The sequence below is a fragment of the Topomyia yanbarensis genome, chromosome 1 (assembly GCF_030247195.1).
Source record: "Topomyia yanbarensis strain Yona2022 chromosome 1, ASM3024719v1, whole genome shotgun sequence".
Taxonomy (NCBI): Eukaryota; Metazoa; Arthropoda; class Insecta; order Diptera; family Culicidae; genus Topomyia; species Topomyia yanbarensis.
Window position 1 is genome coordinate 102,723,205 of NC_080670.1, and position 27,656 is coordinate 102,750,860.

The 27,656-nt window shown below is 40.4% G+C and overlaps 2 long non-coding RNA genes across 3 annotated transcripts; one reads left to right on the forward strand and one right to left on the reverse strand.

The window, feature by feature from the left end:
• Window positions 1-1,778: 1,778 nt before the first annotated feature.
• Window positions 1,779-4,809, reverse strand: LOC131677061 (uncharacterized). Of its 2 annotated transcripts, none has more exons than XR_009303282.1 (6): window positions 4,684-4,809; window positions 4,307-4,562; window positions 2,854-4,171; window positions 2,355-2,623; window positions 2,187-2,298; window positions 1,779-2,128 (listed from the first exon to the last, which is right to left on the reverse strand). It is a non-coding gene; the product is annotated as an uncharacterized LOC131677061 (long non-coding RNA). The 2 variants fall into 2 exon arrangements; XR_009303278.1 differs by lacking the exon at window positions 4,684-4,809 and having other exon boundaries at window positions 2,854-3,491; window positions 3,564-4,171; window positions 4,307-4,410.
• On the forward strand, window positions 3,486-20,861 carry LOC131677202 (uncharacterized). The gene is made up of 3 exons (XR_009303308.1): window positions 3,486-3,549; window positions 3,613-4,060; window positions 18,987-20,861. It is a non-coding gene; the product is annotated as an uncharacterized LOC131677202 (long non-coding RNA).
• The last annotated feature ends 6,795 nt before the right edge of the window (window positions 20,862-27,656 follow it).

Below are 27,656 nucleotides of genomic sequence, written 5' to 3' on the forward strand. Positions count from 1 at the left end.
ATCCGAAAAGAACTTCATGGTAGATTAGTCTTAACATTATTATGAAGCTTATTCTGAATTACGATGGATCACTTTTCGAACGAATGTGATTTGCATTTTCAATATAACGACACGAGTCGGATTCGATCGAACCGCATTCGTTTGAAAAATCAAACCGTCTTAATACACAATAAGCTTGTTTAACTTTATACTTTTTAACAATTCATGCCGTCTTTTGATAATGCTGCCAGTGCTTTTTACAAATACAAACTTATTAGTGAGCGTTTCCGCATTAGTTTTTTTTAAATTAACAAAACTACTACAAATAGTTGTAATATGTTATGCAATTGCTTTAAAAAGCAACAAATACGACGAATACTAGACAATCATAATATAAACGGACAGCAATTCGATTTAATATTTTTTTTTGCACCGTCGTCATCTCTCATTTTTTTCTTCACTTTGCCGTCACCTGAAACGACTAACAGAATGCGGTGACACACCGGAATAGCGTGACAGAGAGTCACGTGAGTGACTCGTCTCACCTTAGGTGACTTCGGTGATCGCGCGAGTGAGATAAAGTGTGTCACCTCACCTAAAGTGACTGTTCGGAATAACCCCCAATGTTCGTTCCCGATCATTTATGTTACAAGCAAGACTGCCTACATGCCCATGATAATCGTTAGTATGCATGCAATCTACGAATAGTACCGTGCTTAGTAACGCATCGCACCAATATGAACAATACTCCGAATAGAATGATAGTTGCTCATATTAATCCACTGTACAGGAAAAAATTGCTCTCTGAAGCTTACTTCCCAAGACGTGTCGAATTAACGAAATCTGAAATAAACTATACTTTTGGAATCTTATCCGACCAAATCCAAAACTAGCAAATAGAAAAATAATTTTATTTATTAGTACACGTTTCCTAATATCGTCGGTTTGAGTCGATTGGAATGTTCACTATATACTTCTTTAAGGCAGCCGATAAATTTCTTGCAGCATATCCTTTATGAGAAATTGGACATCGTCAATTGTAACTACCGTCCGACCGTTCTACATTGATTGCCCCAATAACTTTGTCGAAAAGAATGTAACCTACTTCCAGTAATTTAAGGGCCAGATGACCAATTTCAAATTGCTTTATTTGTCCTGTTCACTTTTCAATTAATACATAATTGGATGTATTCTTCATATAATCAAATAATAATCCCGTAGCATAACATGTTACCCAACCAACCTTCCACCTACTCCTCGTACGTCAGAATATAATTTTAAGGGTTTGCCTTTTGACCTTGTCGAAACACTCTATTCACGTCCACTGCTTAAACTCAGTATCAGAAATTATCAGTAACTTTTCCTGTTTTGCTTATGAACTAAACCATGAATACATTCCGAAGGTTCCGAACCAACAGTATTCCACTCTTTACTAGATGCATTCCAGGAAGGTTACTCATCAACCAGTGGTGTCACTACCGGCAAATTGATTCCTTGCGACTCGAGGCATTCTAGTCGGTTATGCAGTGGATCTAGAATATCGACCCATTAGAATTTTAGGCCGCCTTCGGAACATTTTACTCCAATGTATGTATCAGTTCGTTACTGTTTTCTGGCACCACGAACTGTACCAAGTATACCAACATGTAGTGCAAATGCCGGAAGACAAGCTAAAGGAGAACTTGGAAGAGGTCACACTCAAATATCTGATGGAAGAGGTGTGGAAAACAACCAATCAAATACGTAAATACATAATATATTTCGTTCCAACATACACATACGTAAAGTTGCTACAGCATCTTTATTTCCCAATCGGTCAAACGCGTAGTCAAGCAATCAGAGCATCCGGACTGATGTAGTTGAATGTGCCCACTTGGAAAACTTCGTAATACTGGTGGAGACGTTGCTGGTGATGCCAAAATCAATCAGTTTCAGACGACCTTCTACCATCAGAAAGTTAGCCAGTTTGAGATCCAGATGGATGACATCGTGCTCGTGAATGTAATTCACACACTGTACCATCTGGTACCAAATTTGCATGAGCGTGTACAGCGGGATATCCTTGCGGTAGCTTTGCAGGAGTTTGTGCAGATTATCATCACCCTTTTCCATTACCAGGTAAATTTGTATAGACTCCGGAACATGGCAACTAAAAGCATCGTTTCGATTAGATTACATGAAACTGACTTTTTTCTTTAAATACTCACATCATACGTGTAACAGCGCTACTACATTTTCATTCCTTTGCAATTTCGCCAACAGTTTCATTTCGTTTAAGTAACCTTCTACTATCCTGGAAGCGCCTTCGAGATTCGTCAACTGAAAATAATGGGTTTGAGATATTTTCTTGAAATTATTCTTTCCCGAACACCTACCTTCAACGCCCGTCCCCATTTGTTTGGCCGAAAACACTGAACTGAAGCCACCCGAACCGAGCTATTTCCAAACCTGGTAATCCTTTCCGTTGATAGTGGTAACGGGCAATGGTTTCGTCTGTTGTTCGATGGTTTCTTTTTTTGGTTCACACTGAACTACTAATCAATAAAACGCATACCTCTAGTCAAGACAGAATTGAAGTCGAAAACTCGCAAACCAATGAGTATCAAATGCAATTCCGGCAGAAGGATACTATTCCTGTCCTTTTCTGTGATTATAAGAAATAAAATTATTTTAGATAAATAAAACCAAATTATAGGTTTGTTCCAGTACACGGAAGTCACTCCCTGTTGCTCCGGAGCAAAAAATTCTTGCTTCTTTTCACTCCGATTTGCTACCAGATGAAGAAAAAGAAAAGAAGATAATACAGGAACGATTTTCTCCTCCGGAGTACTTCCAGTTTCTCCTGGTACTGGAACAAACCTTATATTCGTTTACCTGCGATAGCCGATTTGTTTACGCATCCATTTTGAACGTTGCTTTGACGTTTGCGTGATTGGTGTTGGTCTGTGTTGGTGAGTGCACTGGCTCCACCCGAGGTGTATACAGGTGTACACATTTTTTTTCTATGTGTGCATCATCTGTCACTTTTTTCGGGCAAACAAGAAGAATGAAGAAGAAAACAGAAGCACGTGGTCTCATACTTCATTCTGATTGGTTAGATATGTAAACATTTGCTCTTTTGCGATCCCGGACGCCATACTTATTTTTACCACGTGCTTACAAGCTTCGTTTCGATTGGTCGGTTTGTTGATTATGTGCTTCGCGGTCCTGGGCCGCCATGATTAATTTCACTAGCAACAAACCAACACACTCAAACTTGACGAATGTGAACACCTATACTATAATGCATCTCGGGCTCCACCGACAATTTTTTCGGTGCCAAATCTCTGCCCTGAAATTGCACTGGAATTGCACTTTTTTATTGCAGTTCCTATCAATGGAACATGGTGTCGGTGTTTTGACAACACTTCTGCAAGAAAAGTGCAATTTCAGTGCAGAAAACTACACAAGTTCCTTCAATCGAAAACTCTAAATGTTTACGTTTTGGAGATAGACCCTTTTCAAATGTTAGCCTAGATTTCAGTAGAATGAAAAAATGAAAATTGCTATTTATTGTATTTATATAAACTGGTACTGAGTTATACCTAAAGAGAAACAACATTCAAATTTTCACCATATTGGCTGCTGTTGTAGGAGTACGCGTCATCCCTGTGCAATAGAAGCGACAAAGTTGTTTTGGACCACAAGAATAGCTTGGATGACAACAGTCGTTATGGCGGTACATTCTTACAGTGAAACGATACTGGCTGGACAGTTCTATTGGCCGAACGATCTAATAGACCAGTACCGGATCTGACTTACGCATTGGACACCTCAAACATGGTGATTGCGCTCTGGCGAGGTGCTTTAACCGAAATCGACAATAGTTCGCATAATACCAACGTTCACAGGTTGGGATGCAAATCAACATTACGCTGATAACGCTACTGCACTGCTCATCTCTTAGATGGTCTGTATCCGGAACTACTGCAATTGAATAGTGGTAGCGTAATGCGACTAATGGGTATCCATTAACTAAAAGTTATAATCGATTTTTTTCCTATCTTTCCTAATTGGATAACAAGTTACATCGAGGGCCCAGGTGATCAGCTAAACTCTTAAAATGTTCCAGCATTTACCTTTTGTCTGATTGATAAGAGCAAATCTTTTTTACGATTGCTACTACACTAAACTTTGGGAGCGTAAAATGAATCTGCATCCATCGACCCGACAGCAGACGCAATCGAGATTGTTGCCGGCGTATAGGTCGCATTCGGTTCCAGAAAAAATGTTTATCAAAAAAGAAATTAATTATACGGATCGAATATACTACAGTACGACCATTTACCTGTGGTCCCATTCATGATGATACAGTGAAATTCTTAATATTTCGATGATCGCAATACATCGTCCGATTACATTTCATATCCAGTCCAATGTACCACGTTCATCGTCATTTTCGATTAATATTAGTCGAACACTCCGATAGAAACTAAATCGGCCGTTATGTTCACTTCCAAGTGTGTGATCATGAGGACAATGATAATATTTATTTTACAACATCCTCTTCAATTTCACGAGTCGATCAGATTAGATTGCTCCATCTGCAAATACTGGCTTCAATGTGCTGAACATTTTATTGTAAGCGCAACCCATCGTTTTGATCTTCGTTTGCCCTTCCGAGCATACTTGCCAAACTGGATTTCGGTATCGTGATGATCAAACCTTTCCTTGGGCAGATTCAAGCGATTAATCAAACTATCCGTACATTGTAAATAACGGTAACCATGTCGTAACCGCCCTATTGAGAAATCTGAAAGGCGTTTCGTAGTACTGCCAGGAGAGGCATCACAAAATTCAAAAACGTGTAACCAATAGGTTCCATAAGTACTACTTGTTGGCTCCACCACAAGTTCGCTTCTCCCTAATGTCCCCCACGATACTCGTACGCGAGTTGCACCCTCACCTATACAACCCGAACTGACAGCATTTGATGAGTGTCACGCTCTCTCTCTCTCTGTTAACTTGACAAGAGTAAACAGGAACTCAACAATTACACCGTTTCACTTACACCTTCTTTCATGCTAACTTCACAGCGGTTTGAGCACGGAGATGTGTACCCTCGCCCAGCGATGGAGCCACCTGTGAAAGTGTTGCCAAACAATAAAACGACTTGTCAAAATATATGTTGGTTTTGTCGGAAATTTTCGTTGTTTTCCGTCAAAACTCGTTTCCCACATACTCGATGTTAAATACGCTTGGGTTAGAAGGAATCGCTCTCTTTTGCCCGTGAATTTCAACCAAAGTAGTAGTGCGCGCGGAATCTATATTTCAACAAGAAGATTGATAAAGAAATGTGGTGTAAATTGTTCACCAGTGAAAGCTTAGGAGAGTAATAGTACGATTGTGCGATTAAAAATAACGTGTAAAAATACTTAAATCTACTAGTAGCACGGTTAGTTATATTAAATGATGATTAAAATTTCTTATTTGATCAGTGTATGGTAAAATCTAGGTTACTAAAATCTATTAAATAAAAAGACACGGAAGAAGAGTGATTTGCATTGTGTTCGGATAACGGATAGAAAAAGGTAAATTTAGACTCTATTTAAATTGATGAGGTTGGAGTGGAGGTTAGTAGGCGTCACATGTGCTAATCAACCTTGACAGGTTCGCTCGTCAGCGGGCCTTTTTCTTCCTATCGGAACGAGTTCCGATTTCTCGTTCACAGCAAGGGTCAGCCCATACAAAAGGTCCCAGTAGGGATAACGACGGCCGCCAGGAAGTACCGCCGAGATGCGCCGATCAACTAGGTCATCGGCCATCACCAACGCGACCGTACGAGAACGAACAGGTGTCGTGTGTCCAAGGTGCCATTGGGAGAACAAAAAGCCAAAAGCCCTTCCGACGCTTATGAGCAGCGGCGGCCATTTTGTAGTGACAATCGGTTCCCACCACCAGCGAGACCGATCTTCCAGCTGAAACGGCCATTTTGTGGCTGCCACGAGGTTCGATAACTAGCAAGACTGAGTATTAATCGCCAGAACCACAAGCCGATCATCGAATCGACCCGTAACTACGACCGGAATTTTTCTTAGGCGACCAAGGGTTGTTGACACCTCTATTCTGTCACCATACGACATAATCGTGAACGTGATACGACTCACCAGTATGGTTCCAGCCAAGCTTCGGACTAGCACCAAAAGTCAGGTATCATGTGACGTCAGTAGAATATAAGGATCTATTTTTGTACATAGTGTTTAAAGTTTTGATTAATAGAGGATAGGATAGGGCTATAAGGTGAAAGTTTAATTAAATTAGGTAAAATGAACAATTTGCGCTTCTTTTTGCTATAGTTACGATCCCCGAGCTGTAAAGAGCTATTCAAACCTCCTTTGGAGGATTTTCCGCTCCAAAGTTATCGATTCCTTCCGCTTTTGAGTATCTCTACTTTGTGGGAGTTGTTTTGCCCCGGTCCGGTGTAAACGTGGTTGGCCTAACGGACCATACCTCCACCGTTCCCGCTAATAGTGTGTGTGTTTGAAGAGGTGAGTAACATTTCGGTCTGCGTTGAGTGAATAAGCGACCCTGTAGAGCACCCATACCCTCAAATTCCCATTTCCCAACAAGCAGGAAGTTTCAATTGGCGCCCAACTAAAGTGCTTATACGCAGTCGAGTAAAGTGGCTTTCCATCTTCCTGGGAGAGGGAAGCAAAATCAGACTCGATTTGAAATTTTCCGTCGTTCTTCAAACGCACGACTTAGGAATTAATTCAAGCAAAATTTATTTTTTCATTGATATTGATAGATACATAAAATGGACTTAGAAATCCAAGCAGTGTACAAAAATCTTCTAGTTCATCATCTAGAAAGATCTGAAATTGAGTATGAACTTCAAATTCGAGCGGTTCGATTTGAACATACAGATAGTCGCTCTGCTTTACAAAGAAGACTGTGAGATAGAGTTAGAGAAGAAAGAGTGAATAATGTTACAGATATTGATTTTATAAGATGTGATAGATCGGTGGATGAGGAAATTAAAATAATAGATGAAAATATGAATAAAATAAGATGTTATTTGGAAGGCAGTGCGCGTTATGAGGGCTTGAAAGATAGTTTGAAAACTCGTTTAGGGCACTATTTTTTCAGAGCAAGAAGAGTTCAAGAAATTGCAGATCAAGATGAAGATCTGATGGACTTGGATAAAATTAGTAGTACGATTCGAACTTTGAAAAACACTTATTTTTCTCCATTTTCTCCACTACGAGAAGTCAGAGAGGAGATGGTACAACAAATCACTCAAACACTCTCAAATTTGAATAATGTGGGAGGGTTGAATTCTGAGAAAAATGTAGCGAAGAATTCATCGAGACAGAACTCAGATTCTGGGACAGATGGAAGAAATTTAGAAAGCGATGAACAACATACAAAATCGTCAGAAACTTCGAATCGCCGAAAATTAAAATCAGTACGAGCGCGAAATCGTGAAAGTAAACGGTACTCACCATTCGATGGTTGGTTTCCGTACGCGGGTACCCCGTATCCTTATCATTGGCTTCCCCAGTACCCCCCAACGTTCGATAAAAATAAGTTTCCCCCCGCGATAGGTAAAAATCAATCGTCCCTCGCGTTCGATAAAAATGAGGAAAAAATAATTCGCAGAGTATCGTTAGAATCAAAAACCAAAAGAAAACCTATTCCACAACTGGAAACGTCGGAAACAGTTACAAGTGAACCGAGCGAATCTAGTTTAGATCACCCATTAGAGAGGGCACGACCTGTGTTTCGTCGTCGTTCACAACAGCGACGTCGACCCGTGTCGGAATGGAACCTGAGATACGACGGAAAGGACAGTGGGCAGGGCCTGATGAAATTCACAAAAGAAATAGAATTTTACGCGAGGTCAGAAAGAGCTTCTGATAAAGAACTTTTTCGATCCGCGATTTACCTCTTTAAAGATCAAGCCAAAACGTGGTATATGTCAGGAAACGAGAATGAAGATTTTTCTAACTGGAAAGAGCTCGTACTCGAACTAAAACGTGAATTTCTTAGTCCAGATCACGATCACGTGAATGAAATCAAGGCTATATCGCGAAAACAAGGTCCCAAAGAACGGTTTCAGGATTATCTAGCAGAAATGCAAAGAATTTTTGATTCGTTGACAAAATCGATATCGGAAATTTGAAATCGTGTACCGTAACATACGCGCGGATTACAAAGGCCACGCGGTCGCGTCGAACATAGACAACCTCGCGGATTTGAAAAAGTTGCGTCGACAGCTTGATTCAACATATTGGTATATATACTCAAATAATTCCACCGACTCAAATTTAGTTCGTAACCGATCGCAAGTAATTTAGTTCGTAACCGATCGCAGCATAAGCAAAATCAACCCGGTGAGAATTCGAAAAAAAAACATTTAAGTCTCGAAACTTTTACCGCTCGGTGAAGGAAAATACGTCGGAAGAAGAACACGCCGGTGAACAATCGACTCGCGAAACGCCGGGAAATCAAAGAGAAGAAACAAATAAGGCAGATGATTCGAAGGGGCTGAAGATTTTGTTGGAAAAATATGTTCCTCCAAAAGACGCAATTTGTTTTAACTGTCGTCTTCGGGGCCACCATCAAACAGAGTGTAATCGTCCCAAACATAGATATTGTCACAAGTGTGGGTTCCACCAGGTGGAGACTAGAAATTTTCCATGGTGTGCAAAAAACGTCCAGCAGACTGCTTGAAGGGGCAAGCGAGTCAGAACGTTCTTCAAAACCCCCAAACCATTGATTATGATAATGAGTTAACCCTATGTGGCTACCGTAGGTTCGAAAAATCTGAATATAATCCCACTTCAGAATCGCAGCTAGAAGAACTCTTCATTCATTTAAATGGAGATGAAAGGCCCTTCGCAAAAATTACAATTTATGACATTCCTATAATTGGTCTGCTGGATAGCGGCGCTAATCGCAGTATACTGGGGATAGGCGCAAAAAGTTTGATTAAGCAGTGTAAATTTAAAATATACCCTTCAAATACCGAACTTGTCACGGCTAGCGGTCAAAATTTGCATACCGAAGGTTGTGTAGATTTACCCATAACCTTCAACGGAGTTACCAAAATGATTCCAACTTTGATTGTTCCAGAGTTGAAACGTCGCTTGATATTAGGCACAGATTTTTGGAAATTTTTCCAAATTGCGCCTACCATTCAAACCGAGAGCATCGAGACAATAGAAGTAATATCAGATGATGATGAATTGTCAGACGTTCAAAAGAATGAACTCAAAACCGTGAAGGCCCAGTTCAAAGTTTCTACAAAAGAAAGTTTAGATCATACTTCACTAATATTCCATCGAATCGAATTAACCGAAGAAGCGAAAAAAATGACACCAGCGCGTATTAATCCATTTCCAGTGTCTCCTAAACGTCAAGAACAAATTAACAAAGAACTAGATAATTTGCTAAGTGCTGGAATCATTGAAAAATCTTATAGCGATTGGGCCCTAAGATTGGTTCCCGTTGATAAACCGGATGACACCGTTCGTTTATGTTTGGATGCACGCAAACTGAACGAACGCACAGTTCGAGACTCTTACCCTCTGCCTCATGCAGACAGAATCCTTAGCCGACTTGGCCGAAGTAAATACATATCAACCATTGACCTCTCGAAAGCGTTTCTTCAAATACCGCTTCACCCCAAGTCTAAAAAGTTTACGGCATTTTCCGTATTAGGACGAGGATTATTTCAATTCACCCGGATGCCCTTTGGGTTGGTGAATAGTCCTGCAACCTTATCCAGGCTTATGGACCGTGTGCTTGGAGCCGGTGAGCTGGAGCCTAACGTATTTATATATCTGGACGATATTATCGTCATCAGTAATACATTTGAAGAACATCTCAGACTACTTCGTGAAGTTGCCCATAGGTTGACAAATGCCAATCTCTCTATTAACTTACAAAAATCACGATTTTGTGTTTCTGAAGTACCATACTTAGTATACGTGCTAACTAAGAATGGACTACGCGCGAACCCAGATCGTGTAGAGTCTATCGTGAATTATGAACGTCCACATACCCTTAGAGCTCTGCGTAGATTCTTAGGTATGTGTAATTACTACCGGAGATTCATAGCTACCTACAGTGACGTGGTTCATCCGCTGACAGACCTGTTGAAAAATAAACCAAAAACTATTAGATGGAACGATGGGGCTGAATCAGCATTCGTTAAAATCAAGGAGCTGTTAATTAGTGCACCCATTTTAACAAATCCCGATTTCTGCAAACCTTTCTGCATTCATTGCGATGCATGTGACACTGCGATAGCAGGAGTAATTACGCAAACTCATGAAGGTATTGAGAAGCCAATTGCGTATTACTCCCAAAAACTCAGTGGGACCCAACAGCGTTACTTTGCGACGGAAAAGGAGGGATTAGCCGTGCTTAACTCTATCCAAAAATTCAGATGTTATATAGAAGGGTCTGCATTTACGGTTTTCACCGACGCCTCCGCTCTAACATATATTCTGCGAAGCAGCTGGCGGACTTCGTCGAGGTTATGTCGATGGAGCATAGAACTTAGCGCCACGATATGACCATAAAACATCGCCGAGGCGTAGATAATGTTATACCGGATGCGCTGTCCCGCGCGGTCGAAACATTGTCAGTGCAAACCCCAGAAGATGACTGGTACAATTGTGTGTTTAAAAGGAGGAACCCGAAAAATTTAAAGATTTTCAAATAGAAAAAGGCATTCTCAAGAAACTAGTATCAACCCAAAATGACACATTGGATTATCATTTTGAATGGAAAACGTGCATTCCATCAAACATACGAGAAAAGGTATTAGTTGAAGAGCATGATGATGCATTACATCTCGGGTCTGATAAAACCATCGCTCGAGTCAAAAAAAGTATTATTGTCCGAAACTGTCTGAAGATGTCTCATATACATAAATGTGGGGTATGCCTACAAAATAAACCAGCGAATCGTTCGCAACAACCTCTTATGGGCTTGCAGCGTATAACCACCAAACCGTTCCAAATTGTGGCTTTGGACTTCATACAAGCGCTTCCGAGAAGCAAGAGCGGGAACCCGCATTTATTGGTTATTATGGATTTGTTTTCCAAATTCTGTTTGCTATTTCCTCTTCGCAAAATATCCGCTCCCCAAGTATGTCAAATTCTAGAGGAGAATTGGTTCCGCAGATATTCTACTCCGGAGTATCTAATATCAGATAATGCATCCTCATTCCTGTCCAAAAACTTCAAAGGGTTATTAGAAAAATATCGGGTTCAACACTGGACAAATTCGCGACATCACTCGCAGTCCAACCCGGTTGAACGTTTAAACCGCACCATAAACGCGTGCATCAGAACCTACGTCCGGAAAGATCAGAAACTGTGGGACTCTCGGGTGTCAGAAATCGAATATGTACTCAATAATTCCCCACATATGGCCACCGGGTTCAGTCCATACAGGATACTTTTCGGACATGAAATTGTGGAAAAGGGGGATGAACACCGAATGGACAAGGATGAGGAAGAGATTTCAGAGGAAGAAAGGTTAGGAAGAAAATGGGACATCGACAAGTTTATTAGAGACATTGTTTACAAAAACTTACACAAAAATTACGAAAAATAAAAAAATACTATAACTTACGTAGTACCACCAACTCACCTGTATACACGGTGGGGCAGAAAGTTTTAAAGAGAAATTTTCGTCAATCCTCCGCCCCGAGCAATATAATGCTAAATTGGGTCCTCTTTATCTCCCATGCACGGTAGTGTCTCGAGTAGGGACAAACTCATACCAATTGGTTGACGAAGCAGGTAAATCAATTGGGATATTTTCAGTAGCTGATCTTAAACCTGCAGAAAGCTGAAAAAAGGGAAAGGTTACTAAATTCGACAAAACAGTAAATCCAAAGAAAAGTCTTAGCTTGTTTTCCACTCCATAGCTGCGGCCGAAGCTATGCAAACGATGTACAGGAAGGGGCATACAGTTTCAGTCCTGCAAACAAATGCTCTGTCACACACTCCAAGAAAGCATTACAGATGCCTACTCACCCGTATTATGGATAAACTCGACCTTTTGAACTATTTCTCGCAAAATCTATTCCACATCGAAGTGTTATTGAAACCGATACCTGCATAGATTTTGTTGGCAGCGCGCGCCTTTCATGAAAGCGTTCAAAAAGATGACCAGTTTAACACACAGCGACGTCGCACCACTAACCGATTAATTTGTTTTTGGCTTACAATCAATTACAAATGTAAGCCACCTTCACGTATCACTCAAGATTTTTGACAGTATACCCGATGTAAACATAAGAGTAATTCGGGACCGTGAGTGACTGCATTTTTCTCTCTACCAAAGATGGGGAAGAGGGAGTAAAAGATATTGCTTTAGAACAGAGTTAAAACGACTTGTCAATATATATGTTGGTTTTGTCGGAAATTTTCGTTGTTTTCCGTCAAAACTCGTTTCCCACATACTCGATGTTAAATACGCTTGGCTTAGAAGGAATCGCTCTCTTTTGCCCGTGAATTTCAACCAAAGTAGTAGTGCGCGCGGAATCTAAATTTCAACAAGAAGATTGATAAAGAAATGTGGTGTAAATTGTTCACCAGTGAAAGCTTAGGAGAGTAATAGTACGATTGTGCGATTAAAAATAACGTGTAAAAATCTACTAGTAGCACGGTTAGTTATATTAAAGGATGATTAAAATTACTTATTTGATCAGTGTATGGTAAAATCTAGGTTGCTAAAATCTAATAAATAAAAAGACACGGAAGAAGAGTGATTTGCATTGTGTTCGGAAAACGGATAGAAAAGGTAAATTTAGACTCTAATTAAATTGATGAGGTTGGAGTGGAGGTTAGTAGGCGTCACATGTGCTAATCAACCTTGACAGGTTCGCTCGTCAGCGGGCCTTTTTCTTCCTATCGGAACGAGTTCCGATTTCTCGTTCACAGCAAGGGTCAGCCCATACAAAAGGTCCCAGTAGGGATAACGACGGCCGCGAGGAAGTACCGCCGAGATGCGCCGATCAACTAGGTCATCGGCCATCACCAACGCGACCGTACGAGAACGAACAGGTGTCGTGTGTCCAAGGTGCCATTGGGAGAACAAAAAGCCAAAAGCCCTTCCGACGCTTATGAGCAGCGGCGGCCATTTTGTAGTGACAATCGGTTCCCACCACCAGCGAGACCGATCTTCCAGCTGAAACGGCCATTTTGTGGCTGCCACGAGGTTCGATAACTAGCAAGACTGAGTATTAATCGCCAGAACCACAAGCCGATCATCGAATCGACCCGTAACTACGACCGGAATTTTTCTTAGGCGACCAAGGGTTGTTGACACCTCTATTCTGTCACCATACGACATAATCGTGAACGTGATACGACTCACCAGTATGGTTCCAGCCAAGCTTCGGACTAGCACCAAAAGTCAGGTATCATGTACCGTCAGTAGAATATAAGGATCTATTTTTGTACATAGTGTTTAAAGTTTAGATTAATAGAGGATAGGATAGGATAGGGCTATAAGGTGAAAGTTTAATTAAATTAGGTAAAATGAACAATTTGCGCTTCTTTTTGCTATAGTTACGATCCCCGAGCTGTAAAGAGCTATTCAAACCTCCTTTGGAGGATTTTCCGCTCCAAAGTTATCGATTCCTTCCGCTTTTGAGCATCTCTACTTTGTGGGAGTTGTTTTGCCCCGGTCCGGTGTAAACGTGGTTGGCCTAACGGACCATACCTCTACCGTTCCCGCTAATAGTGTGTGTTTGAAGAGGTGAGTAACTTTCGGTCTGCGTTGAGTGAATAAGCGACCCTGTAGAGCACCCATACCCTCAAATTCCTATTTCCCAATAAGCAGGAAGTTTCAAACGATCGTTATAAAGTCTTGGACCTGTTGACGGACACCATACGCATACGTGGGTTTTCTTTCATACCGTCCGCGTATCATGTCACACGAAGCTGCGTCATAAGATCCGAAAACAAGTGTGTGTCATAAGGTCCCAGATTGTGTGTGTGTGTGTCACAATACCCCGAGCGGTTATGTACCGGGAATGTTATGTTGTAATCGAGATCCTGGACACTGTTACGCACATATAGTTTCGGATATTACGACACATGAGCTGCGTCATACTGTTTCAGGTCAATTCGGTCCTAAACTATGTGTCTAACGTCCGGGACATTACGACGCATAATAGATGCATCATAAAATCTCAAAAGTAATGTGCATCATGAAGTTTCAATTCATGTTAGTGTAACATCGTATGGCGTAACATCGTAACAACATATGGCGTCTTAGTGTCTGAGATCTTATGAAGCACACTGATATTGGGGTGTTATGATGCATAAATATTCCTATTTAAATTCCGGGATTAACTGAGGTACACAATATTATTATGAGAACAGCATCATAACGTGCCTGGTCATGAAGTAAAGACGATTCGACATAACAAATGTACATCCTAAAATCCGTGTTACACTCATCCATTTTCGGATGTTATGGCATATACTTTGTATGCAATAATATCCTGAATACTGACTTATCACAAACTTTTTGACCCCTTTATGGACTGGGGACGTTATGACGCAGTTATGTGTGTTTCCTTGAATTCCGAATTTTGCAATATGATACAATATTTACGTTATACTATCCCAATGTATATGCATCATAATCCCAGACATTATGACGTACTATTATTTTCAGAAGCGCGACACAAAAATGATTTCGGACCTTATGACATACATTTATCTTCGGACCTCATGACACACCTTCGTGTGTCATAATGGGCCCTATTCTCACAGTCACGTTACCTAGTGACTAGAAGGAAATTTTCTTCTAGTCACCAAGTGACGTGACTGTGAGAATAGGGCCCAATATCTAGACGGGCCCTATTCTCACAGTCCCGTCACCTAGTGACTAGAAGAAAATTTCCTTCTAGTCACCAAGTGACGTGACTGTGAGAATAGGGCCCTTTGTTCTAGTCACCAAGTGACGTGACTGTAAGAATAGGCCCCGTAATGACGTGCACTATTTTGAAAAGCATCGCCTCAACGTTCGTATAAGGTAACAATAAAGTACGATTCACACGATTCGTCAGGCTTCCGCCACCGGTACAGCACGTCAATGGAATGTCCAAATTGGTTACATGCTATTAAATGAAGGCACAACATCAAAGTTATGAAGGCACAACATCAAAGTCACGGAACATTTTGACATGCGGAATGTGTGAATGAGGACACGAGAAATGTATTAAACTGATATTGACGGAACGGTGACATGACGTTGACGGAAGCTGGTCTATCGTCTGGATTGGGTTTAATAGGTACTATAACAGATGTCCCGGATTACATAACGGACATTTATTTTCGGATCTAATGTTGCCATCCTTATCGTGGAAACTGACGCATTCCTAAGAATTGCGTCGTTTTTATCCCAAGATAAAAAAAAATCCAGAAGAAGGGCGCGTCATAAAGTATTAGACATTATAAGGAGCAGGCTGCGTCATAACATCCGAAAAAACGAGAGTGTGTCATGAAGGTCCGAACGCTATGAAGCACATTCGTTTTCGAATATTATGTTGACGGCGCCGGGGGTTGGGTGGTAAGCGTGACCGTCACCCACCCCAGTTGGTCTGGGTATTGAGATTATTTTGAGGTGAAAACATTCTGTGGTCACACTTTCCGTCGGAAGGGAAATAAACCCTGACTCCTACGGTAGCAGACAAAGGGTTAAGTCGCCGGTGAGTTCTAAGCTTGCATATATGACCCTTCCACGCTTTTCTAAACTTTCTAACTTCAACACCTTGCTTGTACTATGGCTCTAAATATTGAAAAATATACTTCACTTTCCAGTCCCTTGCTAATTAAATGCCGTAAAAACTGTTGACAAATTGACTCAATAGGTCGTTAACAAAAATGGTTAACAAAAAAATGGTAAAAATAGAACTTACCGTGATGGGGATCCATCGTCGCAGCTTTGGGTGAAAGCTGCCGACACCGTGCAAATCAGCAGCACATGTGACCATATATCACAGACGCTGAGACAGTCACGATAGTCGATAAAATAAAATCACTCAGGCAGGCAATTGGTGAGGGAACAAACAAAACTGACTCATTCAATGTGTTTCAACGTCGCAAATGCTTAGTGTGGAAGTTTACCGTGACTTAACTTTTTGTCGGTTCCGACAGCATGAAGTAACAAGTTACTTTACGCTTGTCCGGACATGCCGTAGACTCAGGTGATTCGCATTTCTAATGCCAAAAGACCCTGACTCCTACGGTAGCAGACAAAGGGTTAAGTCGCCGGTGAGCTCTAAGCTTGCATATATGATCCTTCCACGCTTTTCTAAACTTTCTCCCTTCAACACCTTGCTCTCCCTTGAGTACTATGGCTCTAAATATTGAAAAATATGCTTCAATTTCCAGTCCCTTGCTAATTAAATGCCGTAAAAACTGTTGATATACTGAGTATGCTGGCAAGTATAATCTTTGTACATACATTTTCGTATGTCCACTTAATTTCCATTTCAGGTGGACATCGATACAAGTTCCTGCTGGAATCTTCCTTCTTAGAAAAGTTGAACACTTCGGTATTCTGTTACCGCCAGAGGAGTTATGCAACTCAGCATTTCCTGTTGGACTTCCGTGCAATCTTCCTCCGGAGGATGGAAGTAAGTCACTTCGGCCTACAGCCTTGATTACCACGGCCTCGACCAAATTTCATTTATGTGTTGAACTGCATACTGCAGAACTGCATATGCGCGTGATACATAAAGGCATAAACTCCAGTTTTCCTTGTGCGATTTGAAGCGAATGCATGGTAAGTTTCTGTCCGTACCGATGTATCCATTGAGATGTATTTCGTGTGATATTACTTTATGGCTTTTCATTTCGCTGGCATGAATTGGATCGTCACAAACTGAAGTGAAAAAGCAGAAACGTAAGATAAGAAGAACTGCAGAAGTGTTGGGTGTCGGATTCGATCAACTCTTTGCAGTAAATACTAGGTTTGTTCCAGTTCACGGAAGTTGCTCCGGAGCAAAAAATACTTGCTCCTTTTTACTTCGGTTTGCTACCAGAAGTACTTCCGGAGTACTTCGTTTTTCTTGTTATTAGAACAAACCTACTATATAACGAAACACCGAATAAGAACCAAGCAGCTCCATATTATTAAACCGTTCCAATCGCCACTGGCTCTTGCAGGTTCGTTCGATTCCGCACTCCACCAGAATTGTTACATCACTAAGCGAAGTCAAGTAATGCGGAACTTGTCAACGGATGGGACAGCTGTGTCAATCAGAAACGGTTGCTCAGCGATACTGGATATCATCCAAAGAGAATATTGCGCTTTCATTTTTGGAATGCAGCAGTTCGATCACAGGAAATGCAGAATGTATTCGAAAAATGCGTACTACTAGGAAAGAACAATTAAATTGAAGTAACATATAAATACTCGTAATACTATAATATAAAATATTTGGCTAAAAAAGAATTTGGTTAAAATCCCAGCCTTCGGTGTTGAACAAAACCAGGAGCCGTAAGAGCAAAATGAATTGAAAACAAGGCTTCTGTCAAAAGCCGCAGCAACAAAAACAGTTTGTCAAGGGACGGTACAGAAGGGCGTTATGATGTAACAAACAAAAAAGGCTTAAAACATATTTTCCCCTTAGAACAGAGCTGAAACATATTATTCCGTTGACATGCATGTCTACAATGATGCACTCATTTATCATATTTGTTTTGGCCTTTAAATGAGATTTCTAGCTTTATGCGCAGAAAACTAGGAATTAAAAACGTTCCGTAAAATGAAATCACAGACTTGCAGACATAACACACGAAACAATTTTTCGTCCGTTTTAACGGTAATTTTAAATATAATTTTAGTTGGACGATAGTCGCTGTGAAAAATTATTCCCGAGCCTGAGGGATGAGCTACTTGCAAATTAGTGGTTGGGATCGGAGGAGGTACTGGTTTGACAAAATTAGCAGATCGATATTTTTAATGAAATTTCCTCATAGCGTTATGTCTGTTAGTCTGTGATGATACTGTGTCATAAATGCCGTGATGTTACGATACACACCGGGCATTGTAATATTGTGTCATAAAGCACATAATTTAATGAAGCACTCGTAGTTTCAAAATTTATGATCCACAAGAACTCAGAATGTCTCAGGTCATCAAGCCCCAAAAAGGGGTGCGTCATAAAGTACGGAAAATTTTGACGCACAATGAACCCGTCGTAAGATTCGAATACAAAAATGCGTCATAATGTCCGGGACCATATGTTTTCAAATATTGTGTGTACTTGGCTTCATAATATCCCGAACGTTGTGAAGCACAGTTGTTTTCATCTTATATGTCGCAATGGACACTGTGACGTACTTCTACCTTAGGATACAATAACGCTTCTCTTGTGCGTCCTGATATCCTAGCCGATGGCGCAGTATAAATGCGTAATGGTCCCGGGTTTTATGACCCAAAACCTCAGTGTCGACGTACTTTTGTTCGTCATAGTGTTCCAGATGTACCGAAGTGCACTGTTTTAGAACGATATGCCCTGGAACATTGACGCAGTTCTTATGCGTCATAATATCTGAAACTAAAGGTTCGTCGTAGTATCCAGGATAACATCCGGAACATTACGATGTAAGATCCGAAAACAAATATGCATCATAAAGCCAGGGACCTTATGACGCGTATTCATTTTCGGGTGTGATCACGAGCCCTCTTTTTTGGGGTATTATGATACTGATATTAAGTTAAGCATAAATAATAATCAAATAAATAAATTTACCTATGAAAGTTTTTTTAACTAGCAAAAAGAATTTAAAAATGACTTAAACCGAGAAACCTTTTTTATCAATCGAAAGGACATTCTTGGCCAATGGGACGTGTTTGAGTTGGCGCTCAGAGGTTGCAAAACAATATACAAGCTATTAATGAAAAATCGGTGAAGAATTTTTTGAGATCTGTAAGTGAAAAGGTGAATCACGTTTTCGTTTCTTTTTACATTCCAGATATTTAGCAACGGGAGATTCGCAGAAAACCATATCATTTAGCTACAGGGTAGGTGCTAGTACCGTCCACCAGATTGTCCACGAGACATGCCGAGTGATTACAGAGAAGATGATGGATGAGGCAATGCCGAAACCCACGAAAGAGATGTGGAAGACAATTGTTAAAGATTTCTACACGATGTGGAATTTCCCACTGTGTCTGGGCGCATTAGACGGAAAGCATATTACGATTCGGGCTCCAGCGAAGAGTGGTTCTTTATTTAATTTAATTTAATTTATTATACATATCTTCGGCTGACTGCCGTTCAGACGTTAAAAAATAAAACCTTAATGCTATACATTGATTATACCTAACTTAAAACTCTTTTTAGACACATTAAAATCAAAAACACCAATTGTTTCGTTAAACTTTACACAACACATGTCGATTGGGTTACTCTGTCCATATGCAGTTCTATGCCGGGGGATCCAAAGAAGAGGCGGGTTCCGAAATCGGCGTTGCGGAGCATAAAAGTTTACTTTCTGGAGTAGATCAGGGCAATCGATGTTTCCAGTGATAACGTCAAATACTAAAAGCCTCTGTAGTAAAACCCGTCGCTGTTCAAGAGTCTGCATGTTCAACAGCTTGCATCGGTCGGAGTATGGAGGCAAACGTACTGGGTCGCGCCATTGCAGATTTCTAAGAGCAAATCGTATGAAACGTTTTTGCACTCGCTCGATTCGATCACGTTGAGTTGCGTTGTGTGGCGCCCAAACTTGGACAGCATATTCCAGGGTACTGCGTATCAGAGAGCAGTACAATGTTTTGAGTACGTACGGGTCACTGAAATCTGAAGCGTTTCTTCGCAAGAAACCAAGACTCGCAAAAGCTTTGGCAGCTACTGTGGAAATATGGTCGCTGAATTTCAGTTTGCAGTCAAATAAAACGCCTAGGTCTTTAATTGACAACACCCTTTCTAGGCTACAGCCATCTACTTTATAGTCGAAACGAGAAATTAAGCGGCATCGACTAAAGCTAATCACTTTGCACTTGTTTATGTTCAAATCCATTCCGTTGAGTTTACACCAATCTTGAACTAAGTCGATGTCAGCTTGAAGAACTACGTAGTCTAGAGGAGATTTTATTTTTCGGAAAATCTTCAGGTCGTCGGCATATAACAGCTTTTCAGACTGGATTCGTTCGCAGAGGTCGTTTATGAATAAGATGAAAATAAGAGGCCCGAGATGACTGCCTTGCGGGACCCCAGACGGTAATTCGAAAACAGTCGAGGTAAGGTTTGCAAATTTCACATAAGCTGATCTATTGTCTAGGTAGGACTTCAGCCAATTAGTTAGCCAGAAGGGAAAGCCAAGCCTTTCCAGCTTATCGATGGCAATATTATGTGGAACTTTATCGAAAGCTTTTGAAAAGTCAAAATACACCGCGTCTACTTGGTGTCGTTCTTCCACAGCAGGGAACAAGACACTGGTGTAAACCAATAGGTTTGAAAGAGTCGAGCGTTTCTTGACAAAGCCATGCTGGAAATCAGAGATGACAGGTTTAGCGGCAGCATACATTTTTTCATATACAAGTTTCTCCAAAACTTTCGCTACGCAGCAGAGAATAGAAATAGGTCTGTAGTTTTCCACACGCTGTGCGCTTCCCGTTTTGTGAATGGGGGTTATCGCTGCAGTTTTCCATGCACGAGGAAACCGGCCTTCGGTAAGAGACCGATTGAAAATAATGGAGAGGGGAGCCACAAGAGAATCTGCACATCCTTTGATTAGTTTCGGAGGTAAACGATCGGGGCCGGCGCCCTTAGCGGGATCAACATTACTCAGTGCTGTACGTATATCGTGCTCAAGTAGAGGTGAGTTCGATATTTCAATATTATAAGTGGGTAAAGTGTTCATATATGTATCCGGGGCAGTTGTCTCAGAGTTGCAGAAGACCTCACGGAAGAAATCAGCAAAAAGATTTGCTGAATCAAGCGGCTGTCGAGCTGTGACACCTTTGTACGTGACATTCACGGGCGCTCTGTCAGGCTGTCTCCGTTCTTTAATAAAGGTCCAAAAAGACGAAGGATCGCTCTGAAGGTTATGCTGGATGCGGTTTATATATTCCTGGAAGGTATTCGCCAAGGCTGTCTCGTACCGATGTTCCGCTTGATGAAGTAGCGCTTTGTTGTAGTGCGATTTGTTACGAAAATACCGCTTTCGTTTCTTACGGAGAATGTTTCGAAGATGGCGAATCTCACCAGTCCACCATGAGTGTTTTTTGTGCAGCTTTCTAGGTGTTCGTTTTAGCGGGACCGATCGACGTAGAATATCAAAGATATTGTGATAAAAAAGACTCACAGCGTGGTCGAGTTCACAGTCAGCTAATAGTGTATTCCAGTATATTTTAATTACAAAAAGAATTTCTCGATTGTGCTCCTTGCTCTTGTGGATGCTCATGCTAACTTTATTGCTGTTGACATTGGAAGCTATGGAAAAAACAGCGACGGTGGAATTTTCGCTAAATCAAATATTGGAAAATGTCTCGAGCAAAACAAATTTTTCGTGCCAGAAAATACATGTTTACCAGGTACAAACCAATCAGCCCCGTACGTAATCGTTGGCGATGAGGCTTTTCCTCTAAAAACATATCTTCTGCGACCGTACCCGGGGCAAGACCTCGACGAAAAGTCCCATGAGTCGCGCTAGAAGAACGTCGGAAAATTCTTTCGGAATACTCGCGTCGTGGTGCAGAATGTATCATCGCACAATACATGCAAATCCAGAAAATGTGGACAATATGATTCTGGCTAGCTGTATTCTTCACAATTTTATAAGAAGATTTCACGGTGTCAATCCAGCATACCAAACATCCAATTCAACGGATACAAAGGAGTTGGCAACTAGTTTCAAACATCTTCCAGCTCAAGGAGGAAACGCTAGCAAGAATGCTTTCCAAACTCGCGAAGTATTTAAAGAATACTTCAGTTCAAATATTGGGGTTGTATCGTGGCAATAGCGTTACATTACATTATTATAGAAAACAAACATTTAGGCTAGAACAAAATTTGTATAAAGACCTGTTTAATCTTCTAAACGTTTGAATTTAGTGCTGCACTATTGCCATCTACGCAAATATTTGCAATGTTTGCAACACGTATTTAACAGTTGCACTCTAGGTTGCACTCCAACTGTTTTTCCACTGCGTCACCTATAAGCGTTTGCCAAACGTATTTCAGGCTTTCATTTTCGGGTGTTATATTTCAAATCGAGAATAAATGTCTGTTATCTGTGGGTATAGGTTTTGTGAAACTATGACTTAATTTTCAATAAAGTTCAGGCCAGGAAGATATTAAACATAAATTTACTTAAGAATTGCATTTTTCTTTTGCCCAAAACGATTACAATGATCCACACCACACTTTAACTAATGACGCTGATGTTGTTACCGAGATATTTGAACAAGTAAGATATCCTGCGCTTTTGTAAACAAATCCGCTATACACAAAAAAGTTTTATGGTTTATGGTACAGTTTACACTACTGAGAAGATGTAGGTAAACTTTTCTCTGTGTATAAGATATTTAAAAGTCGTCTTGAATTGAAATCTCGAAATCCTTTGCAGGACGTAAGTAGATATTGAACACGAGATTCAGATTATCGTTAGTAGTACCATTTTCCCCATCTCTTTCGCTTTCGTAGAGCACCTATTGGATTGTGTATATAAATGTTCCTCAATTGCGCGTGCGGGCTTTAGGATAGGCTGAATTGTTCCAGATGATATGTGTATGGATTGGGATGGTCAGCGGTGGGAGTTTTCATTATTTTTTATTGTTGAGTGATAATGCTAAATAGAAATGATGCTACATCCCCCAGAAATTATTTTGCAACAGAGAGCAGATGTCCATTATGAGTAATATAAGTAGTAAGGGTCTATTCAATGGTGGTTAGGTACACAGTTTATAGAGAACAGTTAAGGATCAAGTAAAGCCAATTCTTCCCATCAAGCAAAATCAGCATTTTCATCTGGTGCAACCGTACCATAAGTGGATTCTGTTTCATTTTCATCTGGTACAACCTTACCATAAGTGGATTCTGTTTTTGCTTGATAGGTTCACTTAGTTTCATTCTTAGTGTGACAGCTCTTTATAAACTAGTGGGTACTTGCCACCTGGGACGGGACATGCAAAGACGGTCTTCTTTTTCCCTCCCGATATTGATGTTATTTTGCAGGGAAAAATTCACTTGCTAAATAATTTCAAGCAAATGCCGATGATAGTGTTGTGCCTATGCGGCATGGATTTCTTCCGATGAGGTACTGATTTGTGCCGAAAATAATAGAGCTCAAATATGACATTAAATTATGTTATCGTTTGTTAACATTGAATTATGTTATCGTTTGTCTGAATTATGTTATCGTTTGTCTGAATTATGTAAAGCAACATTAGCCATAACTGTTGAGCCGAATGTTAAAATTGCTCGTGCCGTCGGTGCATTTCGCATATTTGTTTGTGTCCATCTACATGCATTTAAGCAACATGTAAAATATGTTTTTTAAAAACACCTTGTATATAGCCAAGATATTACGATACTACCCAGACAGTGTCCATTCCATGAAAATGAAAATCATCAAGAAAGGTCCGGTTCGCAATGACAGGCCATTGCCGGTTGGCGGTGACAGTTACTTTGTTTCACTTTGCACGTCCCGTCCCAGCTTGCCACCAAGCGCGTTTAATGATTCAAATAAACTATTCAAAATGGCCGATCTAATCTGAAACCTTCTGGTATGACAGCATTGTCTTAGCAAAAATTGCAATTTCGTGCTTAAAACCTTGGACAAGTATTTTAACCTTTCGCAATAGTCTTAGGATTTCCTTTTTTTAGATTTATTTATTGAATTCAATTTTACATTTATTCTTGGAAATTTTGAAGGTAACTTTGTATGTCTAAATTCTCTACTACTTCTGTCACAGCTGAAGCGCAGTCAGATTCCGTTAACGCTGCGAACTCAAATTCATGCACAATTGCATTAATTTTAGCCTTGGCTAGACAAAAATTTAGGGCTGTCAACTTTTTTAGAGGCGGTGCAATACTTGCAAGATACGCATCTACTGGATCTGCCTCGGTTTCTGTTTTTTTCTTTAGCAAATATTCCATTAAGGTCGATGACGCAGTTGGTGTGTCCATTTTCGATTTCAGTGGATTGTACTTCGGTGTGCTTGTTGATGGAGCTGCTTGCGGTTGTGACGTTGGTGTCGACAAATCAGTTTGTGCTTCGTCGTCGCTATGTGTGCTAATAGCCTCGGAGTCCTGCGTTAATTCGTCAATGTTGGATTTTGTGCTTCTTTCTTCAAAATGTCTATTCAAGAAAGACAGATGTTCCGAATATTTGTACAGTTTCATTTTCTTGGCTGCCTGGCCACTTTTAGTTTTGGATTTTTTCATAGACTTTCGATAGTTGTCGCGGATATTGATCCATCTCGCTTTACATGTGCTCGCTGTTAAATAAGAAATGAATTAGAGTAAAAATATTAACGTGGTTCATCCGTACTTTATAGTAAATTTTTGTATAATTAAATATTGCATAATTTAAACATGTTGTTTCTTTTTGAAAAAACAGGACAAAAAATTATATTTACCGTCTTCTCCAAGATCAGAGCCAATTGAACGCCAAATCTCATTGTTTAAACCGGTGTTCATGTATTGCGAACTCCCTAAATCATAAATAGCCGGATGATTTCTCACGAGCTCAATGAGTTTTTCACACTTTTGACGATTCATAGTTTAAAAAGTTGCTTGTGACTCGAATGAACTACGCAGTTTGAATTGTACAACGATTTGTTTCAGAATAGATAAATATAACGGGTGGGAATATTCCAGATGGGTATATAAAGGATGGGATTTTCTTCCTACTACCCGGTCAGAGTGGTAAGCAGAAAGTTAGCAAAAGTTGAGCAAAGCGAAATTGATGCTGGCAGAGTTTCTGCGAGCATTTTGCGCGATTTGTGCGAGAATTCTGGCAACGAATTCGCTCAAATGCAACAGCCGTTTCTGACAGAAGCGGTTAAACCAACCGATGCTGCTCACTTTTATCCAGAATCCAGTCAGAAATGTACGGCCAAGATCTCTGCACGGTTCCTGCCACATCTTTGTCAGATGTTTTGCTCGATTCGTGCTAAATTCTACCAGGTAGGAATTGCCAGCATCTTTGCACAGTTTATGTCCGAGTTATGCCAGGGTTTTGCTCGGTTCCTGTCAAAATTTGCCAGAAAACGTGAACGAAACCGAGTTCGCCCTAGCTCAACTAACCCGACAGGATACGCGCAGAAATCTGACAGGGCTGCCAAACCAAGACTTACAGAAATCTAGCGGTCTAGAAATGGAGTAGAAACCTAGTGGATCGATTCCTGCAAGGATTCAAGATTCCAGCTCCAAATGCAGCATACAATTCCGACTCAATGGGTTTCAGCAGTCTTCCCATGAACATCGACAAGTTTGCAGCCGTGTACAAAATTTCGTGCACGCGTTCAACCTCGAACATGCTTTGCCTTTGTGTACAGGTTTGCATCGAACACCGAACCCAAGCGAACGATGTGCAAACTTGGGTTTAAACCCCGTGTACGTACACCGTGTGCGTACACAAGAAAGGCATGCACAAAACAGAATGCGTCAACGCTTGTGATGATGAGTGAGAGAAAGAGAAAACTAGTGTCAAGATCCTGTGTGTACGAACACCGCGTACGTACATGGGGTTCGGATGTGCAGATGCTTTCGAGTTTGCACACGAAATGTGGGTATAAGATGAGCACAGAACTAGAGCGAACATGGTGTTCGATGTTCATTTGGGAAGACTGGGTTTCAGAATTGGTTGTTGCATTTGATATGGAATTCATACTGAATCTAGGGGCAGATCACTTGTGATGCATTTTTAAAAATCAGCGAAATTAAATGCATTTATTTCCATCCAAATAGAAATTCATTATGTATTTTGCGTTACGTGCAATGTTTTTGCGTTGCGTGCAATGTTGTTTGCGTTGCGTGTAAGACGTCAAAACCCTACAGAAAAACTTCCCAAGTAACCAATAAGCATGCTGAATGCGTCTTAACGGCTACTTGATAAGCACTTAAGTCGTTTTAAATGCTATTTAGAAGTCGCTTTTGGTAAAATATACGGCTACATTACTGCTGTGCTATGAAAATGCTTTTTTACTACTGTTGTGCACTCAGAATGCTGCTTACTGGCAAGAAGTTTTTAAACAGTTTTTCAAATGCTGATTAACAACAGTTATGCATAACGAATGCCAGCATACTGCAAGAAGCATCCGGAATGCAAATTTTACGCTACTTTACTGCATACACTAATGCTTGTTGGTTACCTGGGTTGCCCTACATTTAACAAAACGTCGAACAAAGTGGATCAGCGTAGGAGGTTTGTTAAACAAAATTTTCTGCGAGGCAGTGCAAAGCTGATGCAAAAATGGAAATTAAATGCATTTTTTTCAATTTGATGCAAATTTGTTATACATTCTTAGAGTGATCTGCCCCTAGTACTGAATCCATTCAGGATTCCGAATGGTTTGACCGGGGCAGTTTGCTGCCTTTACAAATACCCTAATCTATACAAGTAATCATGATGTGGTGATACAGCTCACGAGTTCATTAGCACCGCTTCATGAGAGAATTCCAAACAAATATATCTAATGTCTAGTAATTCTAAACTAATCCTTTTTAAAGAGTAGATCTTGATGTTCTAAAGAACTTGCCGACTTCCTAAAATACCAGAGGGATAGAGTGTCATGGATGTCCTGGATAGTTTTGTCTCAGAAGGCATCCTTTAAATCAAAATCACGCGATATAGTGTGTTCAATCCATTAGATACAGCCCGGGGACAGCTTGACAGATAGTGCTTGTTTCATATATGTACCACTAATTTGATGGTGGCGCTAGTATGCCTTCTCCGTACGAGTACCACGAACAACGAAACGAAATAGTTTCAAGAGAAAAGCGTGTTTCGTTACGTGTGTTATGCACGCCGTCAATGCAGCAAGAACAACATTTAGAAAAAGCGTATTCCAAAATGTGGATAAAGAAAACAATTATTAGAGAATAAATTTATCCCTAACTGGAAACTGTCAGCAAGGTACATAAATCTTATTATAAATTTAACTGGAAGTCGTTGTTTTTTTTTGTTTTATTGTTGTGTGAAGTGTGTAATCGGTAAATCATTTGTGCTTTTTGCCCTAGAAATATGAATGAAAACCATTTTGGCCAATGAAAGTAAATCACCAAGCCTAACAATTCGTGAACATATGACATCTTGTTTCAAATTAATTTAGAACGTCAAGAATTCTAGAATTTTGGGAATATAAACGAAATATGTAGGATTTTCTACACAGTTAGCAAAATTGGTTTTGGATAGAATTTGTGCGCTTTTTCCAGAATTCTGGCAGCAAACCGGTAGTGCCCGGTTTTAGAATGCTGCCAGGAATTGGGCCATGCATAAATGACGTAGCATTTTGGGGGGTAGGGAGGGTATACCAAATTTGTGACGAAGTGTGACTCGGGGGAGGGTAGGGTCAGAAGTTGTGCGACGTAGCATTAAGTTTAAAACCCATTGTTTAGAGAAAACAATTTAATGATCCTCCATTATTTCCAAGAGAAATAAATTTAAATTCAAACAAGTTACTTTTGATGC